Source organism: Maniola hyperantus, chromosome 10 (assembly GCF_902806685.2).
Source record: "Maniola hyperantus chromosome 10, iAphHyp1.2, whole genome shotgun sequence".
In the NCBI taxonomy this organism is placed as follows: Eukaryota; Metazoa; Arthropoda; class Insecta; order Lepidoptera; family Nymphalidae; genus Maniola; species Maniola hyperantus.
Window position 1 is genome coordinate 10,635,635 of NC_048545.1, and position 16,181 is coordinate 10,651,815.

The 16,181-nt window shown below is 35.5% G+C and overlaps 1 protein-coding gene across 3 annotated transcripts in view; it reads left to right on the forward strand.

The window, feature by feature from the left end:
• Cad99C (cadherin 99C) overlaps positions 1-16,181 on the forward strand; it is a 169,658-nt gene that overhangs the window by 31,683 nt on the left and 121,794 nt on the right. The gene's annotated exons all lie outside the window — the stretch shown is intronic.

Consider the following 16,181-nt stretch of genomic DNA (forward strand, 5'->3'; position numbering starts at 1 on the left):
ATTTAGTCCAATTTACGTAAACCATGTCATGTTATCTCTAAAATATTTCTAAAATCTGCACCTCTAATTCTTCGAAGATTACTAAAATCTGAAATTACGCTTAGATTTCAAATCGTTTCATCATTTGCAATTAGTTATGATATCTTTAAGTTAATTTAAAGCATTGCGACCAGATTCAGATAACTTATCGAACTATTTAACGAACAATGCTGCCAACGAGCAAAATCACGCGTTTCATAACATTTGCGGCTAATATTGGTTCATTCAGATAACAATCTTCATAATAAAATGGTAATTGCATCACGATCACCCTTTTACCATTTATATGGTAAATAACGATCTAAAGAACGGTAAACGACTTTAAGACATTTGACAGATCAAAGTGACTACCTAATAAAATAATGAGACTACCATTTAAAATATGTCCGTTACAAGTTTGACACAAAATATCTCTCTGGGCCTCGTAATTGGCACTTTTGCCTGTTATTTTGCGATTTAAACTATTAGCACCAGTCTGTATTTAACAAGTAACTAATGATGTTTTTCTGTAAAGATTTCACGTACAAATTGCACGTCTTTTCCCAGTTACGTTAACTCATATCCACTCTACATCTGTTAATTTTAATTAGGCTGATCAATGAATTACCTACTTAATAAATTCTAGGTTGTTACGGATACTTGCTTGATTTTTATATTTTTGTGAAGCATTATAGTAAGTAAATACCTGGTAATATTTTTTGGTTGAATCGCTTATCTGAAATCATATTAATTTTCTTATAGTTCTCAGTCTTCTTCTTCACTATTTCTAGTACTTAACGAGTACCTACAGTTCACACTAAGTTAGGATGATTTAAATATAGTGTAGATATTGGAATTAGTATTGCACGTTCGTCTAGTCTAACATAATCTATCTATTAGCATGCGATGCGTGTACATTCTTCATCACCATGCATGCCACGCTTGCCCCTGATAACATCGCTATGACACTTGTAGCTAGTCTTTTACCTTTATTGACATTTTTATTTGATTTTTTCTTTACGTTTTCGTGTAAATATCTCTTACGTTTCTTTTTACTTAATACTTGCCGTGTTTTATGTGTTTTTTATTGCGTCTCTATTCCATCTTCCTAAAATTTGTAAAACTGGTAGCTACACCGTCTGCCATTTATCGGTCAAAGTCTTGGGGGTAAATAAACCTTTGATAGTAAAATATAGTAGTGAGTAGAATTTAAGCAGAAACGAGCTGTCTGCCTGATCGTTATCGCTGTTAAAAATGACTTAGCAACGGAATACATTAGTCCCCAGACTTGTAAACTTGTGATGTTTGCGTCTATTTGTCGACCACATCTACTATAACACAAATAGGTAAGTATATAAGTATTACCTAGGTATATTGTTTTCACAATTTACATTTTTTTATTACTAGCTTATTCCCGTGACTTCGTCCGCGTGGACTACACAAATTTCAAACCCCTATTGATAACCCCTATCTTTTCTTAGTGGATGTCTGCGCCATAATAGCTATCTGTAGTAAGTATGTAAGTAGGTATTTCTAAGTAAAAATTTAACAAGGAATAGGTAAGTACAAACGACATTGTATTTGAAATAGTGAAAAGACTGCCCCTTTTCTCGTGTTCAAACGATTTTATCAGTTGGCATGTAACTTTCCATTTAGTGTGAAATTGAAAGTAATGATGTATTATTAGTCTTTTCAAAGATAAAATACGGATAGTCTTTGTCACTTTTAGGATCTAGCAGTTTACATTATGCAATCACTATTGTAAATATTATTATGAACATTTACGAGAGTGCAGAATTTTCAATGCTTTATGCAATATCTTTCCTTATTTCCGATTTACGAATCTGATTGCAGACAGAATATATCGAATCTACGACAGTTTGTTAATGTCTACGAAGGTGGATCATCGCTAGAAACTGAATTTGTAGCTTGATTGTACTTAATTTCAACCGAAGGAACCAAAAGCCAAGTGCCAACCGAAGATTGAATTTGGCAAGATTTTTTAAGTCAAAACTTATTGTACTTTACTCATTTTTAAGATTTCTATCTAATACAAAAATTTACAGCTTTTATCCCACGCAACGTCCATAACTCCATAATTAACACGGTCATCAGCATTGTGTGATATTGAAGTTGCGTTACGCTCTGACGTTTTGCCGGGTCACCGCCCGTAAACTCCATTTCCCTTATACACCGTATTACTGGTCCAGTGTGGTAGGTATGTCGGTATATTTGGGGCGTGACATTATATGTTTCAGCTTATCAAATTACTGTCAATCTTGTATCACCCAATTTGCCTAAATTTAGACTAGTGGTGCGGTTCAGTATTTACAGTTGCTATTTTAATTTTTTGTACTTATTTTTCCTATGTCCCTGTCCGTGAGGGGATTTTTGATATCTTCAATTCCATAGGATACCTTATCAGTTGTCTTTACTTTATGTTTAAAGCTTACTTTACTTTCTACAGAATATACAAATAATACCTATGGGAGAATTAAAAGATTTAATACACATTGTTAAGTACACACATAAATTAGTTTTTATTTTTTATCCTTTTTTAATTTCAACAAGCCTTTAAATAAATTAAATATTGTAATTAAAAAAAACAATTAAATATTGTATTACAAATCGAAAATATCATCTAAACCACCGTAACAAGGCAGGGTGCCCAGTTCGTTTTTGACATCATAAAGTCTTCATAGGTTACTATTAGACATTAAAAAGGAGGAGGAGGCATTAACATGGTTTGACGTAGCACACTTTGCTAAAGTCTGTGAACCTTATATTATGAGCCGTGATTATGAGCCACCCGACTGACAGGTGTTGGATCACAATTAATCATACTGACTCGTAGATATTATAGAAGATACAACTGATAACATTCGTAAAGGTTTCAGTGGTAACCACGACTATTATCACATAACAGCTATTAGCTCAAGTAGAAAGCGAGTGGTACTTCTCGTTCGTCCGGAACATAACACAACAAGAGTTAATCTTGGATGTCTTGTAGATATAGACACGCCTTAGTGCTTATAAAGTGAGCAACAAGATAAAATAATGTTTGGTTGTTCTGGAGATAGATACGATTGCTGAGATAGAGATATATATTATTTATTTAAGTATAAAATATAGATAACGTATAGTGGACAATCAAAGAGATTGGATAACGCTAAGTGGTACTTAGAACGAATTTTGTCTCTTTGAATTGCACTTTCGCTTAGTTCTAATTAGCTGTATAAATAAGATTTAGAGTAGACTATCATTGAGATAAGGTTAAAAAAATATTATATTAGATATGTATGACAGTTGCTATTTTTAACCGACTTCAAAAAAAGGAGGAGGTTCTCAATTCGTCGGAATCTTTTTTTTTATTTTTTTTATTTTTTTTATTTTTTATGTATGTTCCCCGATTACTCAAAAACGCCTGGACCGATTTTTGTTGTCAAAAACATCAAAGCACTACAATTAATTATCTTCAGTAGTAGTGGTACGTTTGCAATGTGTAGAACTGTGTATACTGATTAAAATGTGTACCTAGTGTATTTTGATTTGTAGTGATTTACGCGATGCAGGAGAGATCTAGGTCATGCTAATTTAGTATATATTTAGTATATAGTGATCTGCATGCTATTAAGCTTTCCCTTAGTAAAGGTTAGTCGTTGTACCACGTACTTAGTTAATATTTATTAATATTTACAACGGCACAAAGTTCATCTCTTACATGGCGAGATGCAACCCGTTGTGCTTGCAATGTTTCCGCGTATTTACGCAACAGTACATTACGGTGTAATTTCCACACATTGTCCGCTAAAGATCGAAATTGATTGTTGATTTGTTCCGCTACTTAACGTTTATGATCTAAAATAACACGCTTCATCTGTATTTAAATTGCCTGTTCTCATTGTCGTTAACATATTGGCGAAGCCAGCAAAGGCTATATTTTACTAACTGTGCAACGGAAATGAAACAAGTTAGTCCGATGGTGGTCGGATATAGTGGAATTGATTTCGATCTTTTTATAACATCCGATAGTTTCAAATGAGATGTTTTAGCTTTAATAAAAGGTTAAACTTTCGTTCAATGGTTTATTGATTTGATAAGATCATTTGAGTATTACAGTACGCGGCAGAAAGTAATGTACATCTGTCTTTAGAATGACATTTCGGCTTTGTAGAGCGTTGTCTCTGTCACTCATACCTGTATGACGTTTTGTCGGTCTCAACGACAGAGACAATGCTCTACAAATCTGCTATCTCCTTCTAAAGGTCGATGTACATTACTTTCTGGCGCGTACTGTACTTGGTGTGGCTTTATTCAACTCCGCGAAGATTTCACTAGAAAATACTAACTACTCATATGAATAATTATTCTGTCGAATTATGTATATTTGCCACGCCTTACAAATCCTTTGAATAACCCTTATTACTAACAATACTAAACCTTTTAGTATTTATAACAATTACTCCATACCTATTACAGAAACGTAACTATGGAGTTATTAAAGCTATTAAGTTATACTCTGCAGTATAAAATACTACTTCACTTTAGAAATACAAAATTTCAGCTCATTATGTTTCCATAAAATACTGTATTGTTCATCTAACAATCTGGTATTTGCGTGCGAAATGGGAATGCTACTCATCTTATGACACACGACCTTTGACACCAACTAAGTTGCCCCTCTCGCTGTCAAGTGCTTTAAATTGATCTATGAATTGCTAAAATTCTACGGTTGCTTTATTATATGACGACTAGCCCCCGCGACTTGGTCTACGTGAACTACACAAATTTCAAAACCTTAGAGGTTTACTGCTTAGAGGTTTTTTCAAAAATCCTTTCTTAGCGGATGTCTACGTCATAATAGCTATCTGTATGCCATAGCCTGGACTGTTCAGTAGTTTGGTGGGCTGAGCGTTGATAGATCAGTCAGTCAGTCAGTCAATCAGTCAGCTTTGATTGTATAAAAATATAAAATTACAACAAAATGTAATTTTATATTATATTTATTAGGAAAACCATAAAATTGTTATACACACCACACACATTATTATTTAGATTAGCTACATCATCGTTTAATCAATCTTGGTATTCGCATATGTAAAACTTTCATACACCAACTAAAAGTCATGAACTTTCCTCTCCCAGATGCTTAACTGTAGTGTTACCATGGCCTCATTTTCTTTATCTAAGGATTTGTACACATTAATCTCATTAAGATGTATTGTACTTGGCTGCACAGATATAATCAGTGTTTTTTATAAGGATTAGTTTTTGTGGTCACTATTTGCCAGGTAGTTTGACCTTTCCGAGATCGAATGTACACAAAAGCCGATGTATCGATAGAATTTGTTTGTGGAATAATTTGTACCTATAAGTACCGATAAGATTTTTGATTTGATTTTTGAACTTCAGGATGGGTGGTCTTAGTATATTTTAATTTACTCTCTACACTTCTAGAAACATTGACAAAGGATTCTTATGGTAACTTACTTACTTTACGTATCAACTATTACTTATGTTACCTAAAATTGTGAGCGTCTCTGTAAGTAATAAACAAATCTACAATATCCTTTATTTAACCGATACTACTTTTGATTGTTTAAGAATTTCAATTATTTAATTTATTTTAATAAATCTATTGCTTACAACATTAGCGTGTAATAAAGACAAAAAGTCAGATAAGCTCAAAGCATAGCAAGTATTGAGTGTTCAATTTCCCAAGACCTTCATATCTGTCGTATTCACCTGTTTAACTCTGCAACACAATGGCTTCTTAGAAACTATTGATCTTGATTCTTGAATTATTACAAAACACAAGTTAAATGGAATACGCAAGTAGTATTGACAAATGTAAGCATGGGTTTCTTTGAGCCCTTTTTGGTTTCTGAAATGGTATTCATATTGAAATTCAAATCCATCATAAGGCAGATACTAGGTACTGACTACTTACCTATTTCGGTGTTGCTTACATCTTTGTCTTTTTATTTCCTACTTTTGTTTTTAGTTCTTTGTTTTACCTTATAAGATCAAACAAAACAGAACTTTGATCAAGCTATTAACTTATTATGGTATCGTCAGAGAGTGCTTTATAGTAGGACGTCTATAGGAGAAGGAAGCCATTCTTATCTATGAATGAACATATTCAAAGCCAAGGCGAATGTATTTAAATGAGTCCGTTTCGAGAGTTTTAAAACATGCATCATCGTCATCGTCAAACGATAGACGTCCATACTGGATAGTGGACATAGGTCTCTTGTAGGGACTTACACATGCCACGGTTTTGTGCCACCTGAATTCCGCGGGTCTCTGCGACTCGTTTGATGTCATCTATCCAACTAGTGGGGGCTCTGCAATGCTGCGCTTTCTGGCGCTCGCCATTCTATAGCATCTTCGGAGTTCGGACCCCAACATCAGTTTTTCAAACTATGTGCTCTGCCCGATGCCATGCGCAACCTGTTGAGCAATGTCGGTTATTCTGGTTCTTTTACGGATCCTTTTTGATTTGATCATGTGGAGAAACTTTGTTTTCTTCACTCTTTCCTTTCTTCATCTGGTTGTGAAAACGCATTCATTTAAAACATTAATCTTCCTATATTATACTGTCACTTTCTTACAGCATTAGTAGGCCTAATTCGATTTAAAGTGTGATTTTACAAAACGACACGCCGCCCAAAGCGACCGTTTCACTGAAGATCGCCGAGATTAGTCTGTTGCATTAGCCATTAAACTTGCCTAATCCCATTTACTTGCCTAATAAGTATAACATGAGAACTTATTTTGGAACCATTGTTTATGTGCGCATTTCTAAGTATTTCCCTATTATTTGCCATGTATTTGTAATTGACGTTTATAGTCAATTTGGCGAGATGATTTGAATACCTTTTAGTCGTGCTTTACGACTGTGGTTAGCCGCATGCAAGAATAGATTTTAATTTTACGTAACTGTTATACATTGTTATCATTTTGAAAGTTGCGTACCACGGAGAAAAGAGATAGATAATAATATTAACATACATCATCACAATCATCAACAACTCATCGCCGGCCCAGTACCGGGCACAGGTCTCTTCTCAGAATGAAAATGATGTGGCTGTAGTCTATCATTTTTTTTAAATAAAAATGGAGAGCAAACGTGCAGGCGGGTCACCTGATCTTAAGTGATTACCGCCGCCCATTAACATTTGCAGTAGGACCCAGAGAAACCACCAATGCGTTGCCGACTTTTCAGGAATTTCTTGGTCCGCCCCTTGAACATCCCCATGTTGTAATCTAATGGGAACATCATGCTGGCCAAGTGCGAATTAGCAGATTTTACGCACCTTTGAGAACGTCATGGAGAACTTTTCCTAATGATGTTGTTCTTCACCATTATTAAAGCAAGTGATACTTAATTGCTTAAAACGTACATAAGTCTGACAAGTTATAAGAGAACCTCTTAACCACCAGGCTATCACAGCTTTAAACACAATATGTCGCCTAAAGTCAACCTTACCTTGGACAACTTTACGTGGACCACGTTTATTATTTAATAATCTAAATATATAAAACGATTGACTGACTGACTGATCTATCAACGCACTGCAGCTCAAACTACTGGACGGATCGGGCTGAAATTTGGCATACAGTACCCGTAGTACAAGATTTTACGTCTCACCAAACCAAACCAAATTCGAGAGTCGAAATACTTCTGCGTCACAGTAAACTGGATCTTAAATGCCTTGTTTTAAAGCTCAAGTTTGTCTACACTTCTACAGCCAGCGCTCCAAGCGGAAACATTGCGAAATTAAAATCAGTGGCATTGAATATTTGACTTCAATTCAAGGCTGTTTAGGTCCATTTTACTGTAACGCGGAAGTATTTCGACTCTCGAATTTGGTTTCGTTTGGTGAGACGTAAAATCTTGTACTACGGGTACTGATAGCTATTATTACGTAGGCATCCGCTAAGAAAGGATTTTTGAAAATTCAACCCCTTAGGGGGTAAAATAGGGGTTTGAAATTAGTGTAGTCCACGCGGACGAAGTCGCGAGCTTAAGCTAGTTATATGTTAAGTAAGTAAAATATTTCTGTAGAGACCTTATTTATTGAAAGAGTAATGAACCGCATGGGGACATAAAAGACATTTCTCACATAATATAAGCTTCCCTGGCGTCTGTCATAAGAACTCAACTTCTTATTTATCGCAGTATCGCGTTAAACCTATTATAATTTACGTCTGGGATGCTGAGACAGAACCTAGAGATGAGAAGATACATGTAATTTGACAGTGATGTGACTGCGAAGATCATCGGGGCAATGAGAAAATCACAGTGTTCAATCATAGTCAGGCATAGTCAGGTATTTTATGCCAGCGATATGAGTATCTACAAGATTTGTATAGTACTTCAAAAACGGCTCAAAAATAAAGAAACTAATTATAATTTCACCTTGTTTCACAAGTAAATTTTCTATAGGTACCTATTATTACTTAGGCGATAAGATTTATTTTAGAACTAGCTCGCGACGTCGTCCGCGTGGACTTCACAAATTTCAAACCCCTATTTCACCCCCTCAGGGGTTGAATTTTCAAAAATCCTTTCTTAGCGGATGCCTACGTTATAATAGCTATCTGCATGCCAAATTTCAGACCGATCCGTCCAGTAGTTTGAGCTGTGCGTTGATAAATCGGTCAGTCAGTCAGTCAGTCACATTTTCTTTTTATATTATTTAGATTAGCTGATACCCGAGACATCGTTCGCGTGGATATAGGTCTTTTGAAATCCCGTGGGAACCCTTTAATTTTCTGGGATAAAAGGTAGCCTATATGTTAATTCAGGATATAATCTATCTCCAGTCCCAAATCCACCCAGTAGTTTTTACGTGAAAGAGTAACAAACATACACACAAACTTTCGCCTTTATAATATTAGTTTGATAGTGTGATAAATATTTTTGTTCTCATTGTAAAAATACCTGGCCTTCTTGAGCGATGTCATTTTGTTCGTGATATTTATACCTATTATTCTATATCAATGTTTCAAGCTTATGATATGTAGATAGACGCATATGTGATGTTAGGCATCCGGAGGAAATTGTATAGGGCACAAAACTGTTTCAACTTTGATGGACACAGTAAGTTAATTTAGATTGACAAGGAAGATCGTATCAGAACAACAGATCGTTAAATCTTTAATAGCTTTAATTAATTATGCAAACTGGCTTTAAACACTTCAAGAGATTAACAATTTAGTACTTAACTCTTAACGAAGTGAATTAACATAATAAATATGTTATGGAAATATGATTCTGCACTTAATCATATTTTTAATCGTCTACCAATTATATAGCAATTAGTTACCTAATATTTTTATATGTCGACAGAATGAACGAAAATTAATAATATAGAAAGCTTAATGGTTTTTGCATTTGAATTTTCGTTAACACCATTACCTAAATGGTAAAACAGTTAGGTACAGTACGCGGCAGAAAATAATGTACATCGACCTTTAGAAAGAGATAGCGGTTTTGTAAAGCATTGTCTCTGTCGTTGAGAACCGACAAAACGTCATATAGGTATGAGTGACAGAGACAACGCTCTACAAAGCCGAAATCTCATTCTAAAGGTCGATGCACATTATTTTCTGCCGCGTACCTACTGTAACAGTTTACGGTACTGAATTATAAGCTGATGATACACTATAGTCCGCGACAAGTTGAGATGGCAATCAGGGTATGAGGCGGAGGGACGCCCCGCACTCCCTCACGTCACCTGCGCTCTCCCGCACCAGGTTAGCGCGGGGGCTGTGCGGGTGTGCGGAGCGTTCATTCCCCGATTGCCATCTCGACATGTCGCATAATATACCTTTGAATAGGGTATTGTAAAGGTTACAGTTATTATAAAGTTATTGCATATAAATACCAATGAAGGCATTGCAATGGGATGCACCACAAAGGTTTCTTAGGATGGGAGTCATTGAATATGACTAACATTCCTTACTAGTTATATACTGATTAATAAGTTTACCTACTAGTAATTTAATGAGATTTCCTACGTGTGTTTTATGATCTTTTTTAATATGCTTTTGTATATCTTTTCTCTACCCATAATAATAGTGCGAAAGTGTGTTTGTTGGTTTATTAGTCTGTTTTTTAACCACGCCACAATTGAGTAACGGATTGATTTTTGCAAGGATCTTAAAGTGAAAGACTTGGAGAGTAACATTTCCCTCGGGGTTTTTTAAATCTGATTTCACGCGAAGTCGCGGGCATCTGCTATTTAATATTTAAGTACCAACATAATACAGAAAAAATCGTTTTATGTTGGTTTTATAAATGACATGATAAGAACTATTACACATAATATTTAGAGCTTAATTTTTTTTAAAGCTACAAGATTTATTTACTTGCCTAAATCAAAATCATTATTTTAGGTTTTTGTGCCATTGTATACAGCTTCTGGCATTTGCAACATAGTTTCACTTTCGCAAGGTTCAACGATCTGTTGTTGAGTTCAAACTTAGTTTTTGCACGAATATTTCTAAAGCGAGACTATAATTGTTGTTAAATAGCCAACTAAGTAATACCCACAGACCACCTAATACCTAAACAAAATATATTTAACTAAGTACTTGATTCCTAATCTAAATATATGAACTGTGACTGACTGAGTGAGTGACTTACTGACTGATCTATCAACGCAAAGCTTAAACTACTGATGGATCGTGCTGAAATTTGTCATGCAGATAGCTATTATGACGTAGACGTTTACTAAGAGAGGATTTTTGAAAATTCAACCCCTAATAGGGTAAAACAGGGGTTTGAAATTTGTGTAGTCCACGCGGATGAAGTTGCGAGCATAAGCTAGTATGTAACAAGGATCGCTATAATATTATAATACAATAAATGTTTAGATAAGAACTATCTATCCTAATACTTAATTAAAAGTAGAAACTATAAAGGCTTAAACTTTATAGACATTTATCCCTATCATTGCAGAAAGTTTAACCTTATAACCTACTTAAAAGGGGTTTTCACACCTTTCGCCAAGCTAGATTTAAACTTGTATGCCACTAATTTAAACTACTGAGAGATTTAAAGGCAAAGATTTAACAGTTTAGAAAAGCTTGTAAAAACATGCTAGAATAAATCATTGATTTCCTCACTGATATGATATGCGATACCAGGATACGTCGAAGCGGAGAACGATTGACATTGAATAGGCTCTACATTAATGTCTATAGCGTATAGCCCGGATGCTGTCCGATCTTAGATGATACAGGAGCTTGTTTTGGCATATGCATGGAGGGCATACATGATTGTTTGGTTGATAATGAAGTTATGTCTTTTGCAATATTCTGCAGACTATCGCCGACGTGATAAATCAAAGAACCTAATGAATTAGATAAAAATTCAGCATAAATACTTCTAATCAAAAAGAGTTAAGTAAACGAAAATTTATTAGGTATATTATGATATTTTTGCACAATCATACGCTATCATAAATCGATGGTGTTCGGAGGCGGAGACATTAGGGTGGCGCTGATCTACGCCCTGATCCGTCCATCCAGAAGTCACGTGCGATAGGACCACGTGTTAGTGGCTGGAGTGCGACTCTGGCTGGCGACCCTGGAAAAACAGCAGCTTGCCGTGGCACAAGCTGTCGTGGCTACATGAAAGCTGCACGAGGCCAGGGGAGTAAAACCACCAGCCTACCTAGGGCGCAAGCTCATTTGGCGTCACGCAAGAGGGACACCAGCGTTAAAGTTCCCGGAGGCTCTTAGCCTTGTGTATGTGCTGAGGATGACCATCGAAGAGGTCCTGGGATCGGTTATTTTAATAAAATTTAAAATTTAAATAAAAAAAGTAAATAAGTGTACCTACTCTACCATATTTTGTTAAGAATATGTATCCAACTATGTTGGAAGTTAAGTTCTGATCTAAAACATGTTATCGATTATACAAAAAGATATATTATAAAGCAGTTAACTATGGCATTTGCCATTTATTTGCTGACTTCCGTTATCGTTGTTAAATTCCTTGAATTTAGTTATACAGACAGTATCTACGCCAGTGACAGCATAAGAAGTTATGATCACATCATTGGAGTATTTGTGTTGGACGGGTGATTGGTCACATTCGATTTTGTGTGGCAAATTCTAGTCGTGCTTTGTAGGAGTATATATTGTCGCTAAGTCACGTCATGCGGTACACGACTGGGTATGATTATCATATATAGTCCGCGACAGGTCGAAATGGCAATCGGGGAGGAAACTTCCCGCATACCCGCACAGCCCCCGCGCTAACCTGGTACGGTGACGTGCGGGTGTGTGGGGCATCTCCCCTCGCCTGATATCCCGATTCTCAACGGCCATCTCAACTCATCAAACCCAAGCCATCTCAACCTCTCGCGTATAGTACGCGAGAGTTCAGCAAGAAATAGTATGTCCATGGTTCTACGCGTTCGTCAAGTGCCGGCCAACGTGTACCTAATGCTCTTGAGAACTACGACAAAAGAAGATCCTAAGATGTTTGTATGAAAAAGTGCAACTAGCTAATAAGCTTCCCAACTTTTCTGGATTTTCATACAAATATCAAAAGATCTTTGCGCTATTCGCTAACACCGTTGGCTTGCACTTGGCGAGCATGATGGATCAATATGCACTGGAGCCATTAAACGTTTACAATAGGAAGTAATTATGTCTTGTAAGGAATTGGTGTTAACATAAAAATGCCGAATTGCGTTATATATAAATGTAAGTACTTCTATCTACGTATTTGATTTAAATTAGTTTTTTTAGTCCACATACTTAAATGTCGGTTTACTTAAGACATTATACAAGTTAATAAAATAACTCGTTTCCGTCATTTATGTCTTTTTAAAGTTACTGAAAGATTTATTTATTGCTCGATGGGATTTCATACTTTTAGAAATATAACTTACGTACAAGTATGTAAGGAGTTACTAGCAACTTCGCTCATCGAAAATATAAGACCTCCTTATTCCCTATCCCATGGGAATTTCGAAAAATCCAGACTGATTCCTTGTCTACACTATAAAGGAAACCTCTGTGCAAAATTTCAGCTTTCTAGGTCTAAAGGTGGTTGATGACCGATGAATCAGTCAGTGAGTTAAAACTTTTCTTTATACATGATAATATTATATTTACCTACTAGTATCGTGGGGAAACCTGATTGCTCTCCATAATGTTCTCAAAGGTGTGTGAAGTCTGCTGATCCACACTTGGCCAGCATGGTTTACTTGGCCAAAACCCTTCTCACTCTGATAGAAGACTCGTGATATATACTGAGCTGGCGATAGGTTGCTCATGATGATGATGATTAAATTATTTACTTATTTAGTTTTCACAAGGAAATTAAATTTTTCCCACAAACTTCACCAGGAAATAGAGAAGTAGCTGTGTCACATGCCTCAAGTTATCGCGATAAAAATAAACCTTAATGAACAATACACATATATATAAGTCTATGTAATGAACTAAACTGACGTGTTTTACCGTTTTCAAGCTTTTCATAATATGGGAGTTAAATTACAGGTTGTCAAAATTCTTAAGCAATTAAAGCCGTGAGAAGTTTTTCACTAATGAACTTGAACTATTCAATTTCATAGAAGATAGTAGGTACTTAATAGTATTATAGTTTTCAAGTATTTATAGCTTAGCGTATAGATCCAAATTGCCTACCCTTTCAAACATGCTGTACTCATGTTAGTACACGCCAATCGTTGTCAAGACTCAAGAGCTATTGTGAATATGGCCGCGCGGTACAGCACTGCTATTTTCTAAGCAGAGCTTTGCTGTCAACGCTGATGCAGCGGCGTAAGGAGATAATGTACAAGTCATGATTGTCTATAAACATTTTCAAATCTATTTCTTCTTGTAGTGCCGACTAAAGTCCCATAGCAAACTATGGGACTTTGGTAAGTTCACCTTGGACGCTGTTGCGCGGAATAAAGATCAGATCTTCCCGTACCGTTTGCGTAAATTCTTCAGCCAAGATTTTCTTCTTTAGTCAGGTGGGTAATTTCCCCTGAATTACGAGCTGAAGGAATTCATATTTGCCATACATTATTTTTACTTAAATAGAAAGACAAATAAAAAACCAGGAATGCTTAAGATGAAAAAAAGAATACAATATTTTAAATCTGAAATCGAATGCAGCGGCGGCGAATCCAACGACGAACACAGTTTATTTTAGAATCAGACGCCAGTATGCAGTTCGAGTTTACGCATAGCTTTAAGTCGAAGTACGGTTGCTTTGTTTGACTTTCAGTCAAGATATTAATGAGACGGCAAAGCTGTGAAACGTGCCTCCTTTGTTGCCAATACACACAATACACTGCCAATGTAGGTACAAGTACGAGTAACTACATGGGTGGTTTCGCGCCTGATTACTATTGTTTCAGACATGTCACAAGGATCCAAGAGCTTCGTACGTTCTTTGTTTTCAAAAGGCGTATCTCTTGTTTGCCTTTACTACTGTGGTGTGGTTTCCGCATCAAAAAACGCGTTCGTATTGACTACATAACAGTAGCGTGCGTTGTAGGAAAATCTTATAAATAAATAAGTAATAACAGTTTATTTAGCCATACAAGAGAAAATGTGTACCTACAGAAGATGTTAAAAACTACAAAATTAAAACTAAACTTAAAACGACAAGCTAGAAAATACTATAAACAAAAATGATGTCTTATGTGAGCTAAAGGAGCTAAATGCAGCATAATGCTTGCTGTATTTGACTACTGCAGCGCTGATTTTCAGGCATTTTTGAGTTAATTTTTTTTTATAGTAGAACAAATTGTGAATTTGTTCATTAATTTGATCATCAAGAAAGATTTCTAATGAGGAAATTTCACATGGAAATATTTTTTATAAAATTGATTAGTTTACAACGTAATGCTTTGTACAAGGTAGCAGCTCTACACTGTTCCGAGACAAGAGTTTATAATATTGTCTGGACTTGTAGTCGCGTTGTATAGCAAAGCGTCTGTGCTTAAAATTGGCGTCGCTCAGTTAGAAAATATGGGTTGCGTTTTTAAAACCGCCAATTCGTGACGTGAGCTCTATAGCGTTGTTAAACCGTGTAATGACTTGACACGAAGTTGTAGAAAACTAGAAACTTCAAGGTAACAATTAATGGGGAAAAAATCTAACCGAGATAAATCTGAAAAGATTTACGTTTAAAAAGGTAACAAAGACATAATAATACCTATAGTTAGCTCAGCGTGAATAAGGATTTGTCAACGACTTTATGTTGATTTAATTCAATCGGATTTATTCATTGAACTATTTAAACCCCAATAGGCATTGAATTTTCAAAAATCCTTTCTTAGCGGATGTCTACGTCATAATAGCTTTCGCATGCCAAATTTCAGCCCGATCCGTCTCGTAGTTTGTGCTGTACGTTGATAGATCAGTCAGTCAGTCAGCTTTTTCTTTTATATATACCTAATATGTAGATTACTAGAAAGCAGTTATACCAAAAAGAAGTAGTTAAAAAGAAGACGCTATTTATAAAGCTGAAGAGTGGTGGTCCTGACTTAGAGTAAAAAAAAACATCAAATAGAGTAAAAACAAACAGCAAGGTCAAGTTTTATTTGTCAATTGTAACAAGCATAATCACTTCATAAGGCGTTGAAATAGGCAATAAGAATAACGCCACAAGTAGGTATGAGTCGTAAATTAGTTCTGCTACATAATTCTTTGCTCAAATTCACTTTCAAGATCGCGAATTTTGCTTTCAGATTAATTCGCATTGTTATCTTCATGCTATAAATCATATTAAAAGAAAACTTTACCATTGTTATTGTTGGTGCGTCTATTGTTTATAAATTGACTTTTTTGTTTTTTATTATTCAGAGATTCTATGTAACGCCCAAGGATTTGGTCTATAAATGATACCATTTGAGTACTGGTTTTCGTAATTTCCTTTCATTTTAAATTAATAAAAAAATTGACATTTAAAAATTTTAGCTAATCATACCTGCTAGATTCGCAGGTTCGTATCTACAAAGAAATTGATTCATACCTTATTTAGGAATATCTTATAGCTGTAGATTTTTTATGCCTACTTGTTGACTTTTTAATTTCATTGCAGGATTTAGCAGTCCCTTATTAGTGCCAAAATTCACTCGCGTTGAGCAACGTTAACGTCATGCGTTTCTTTGACT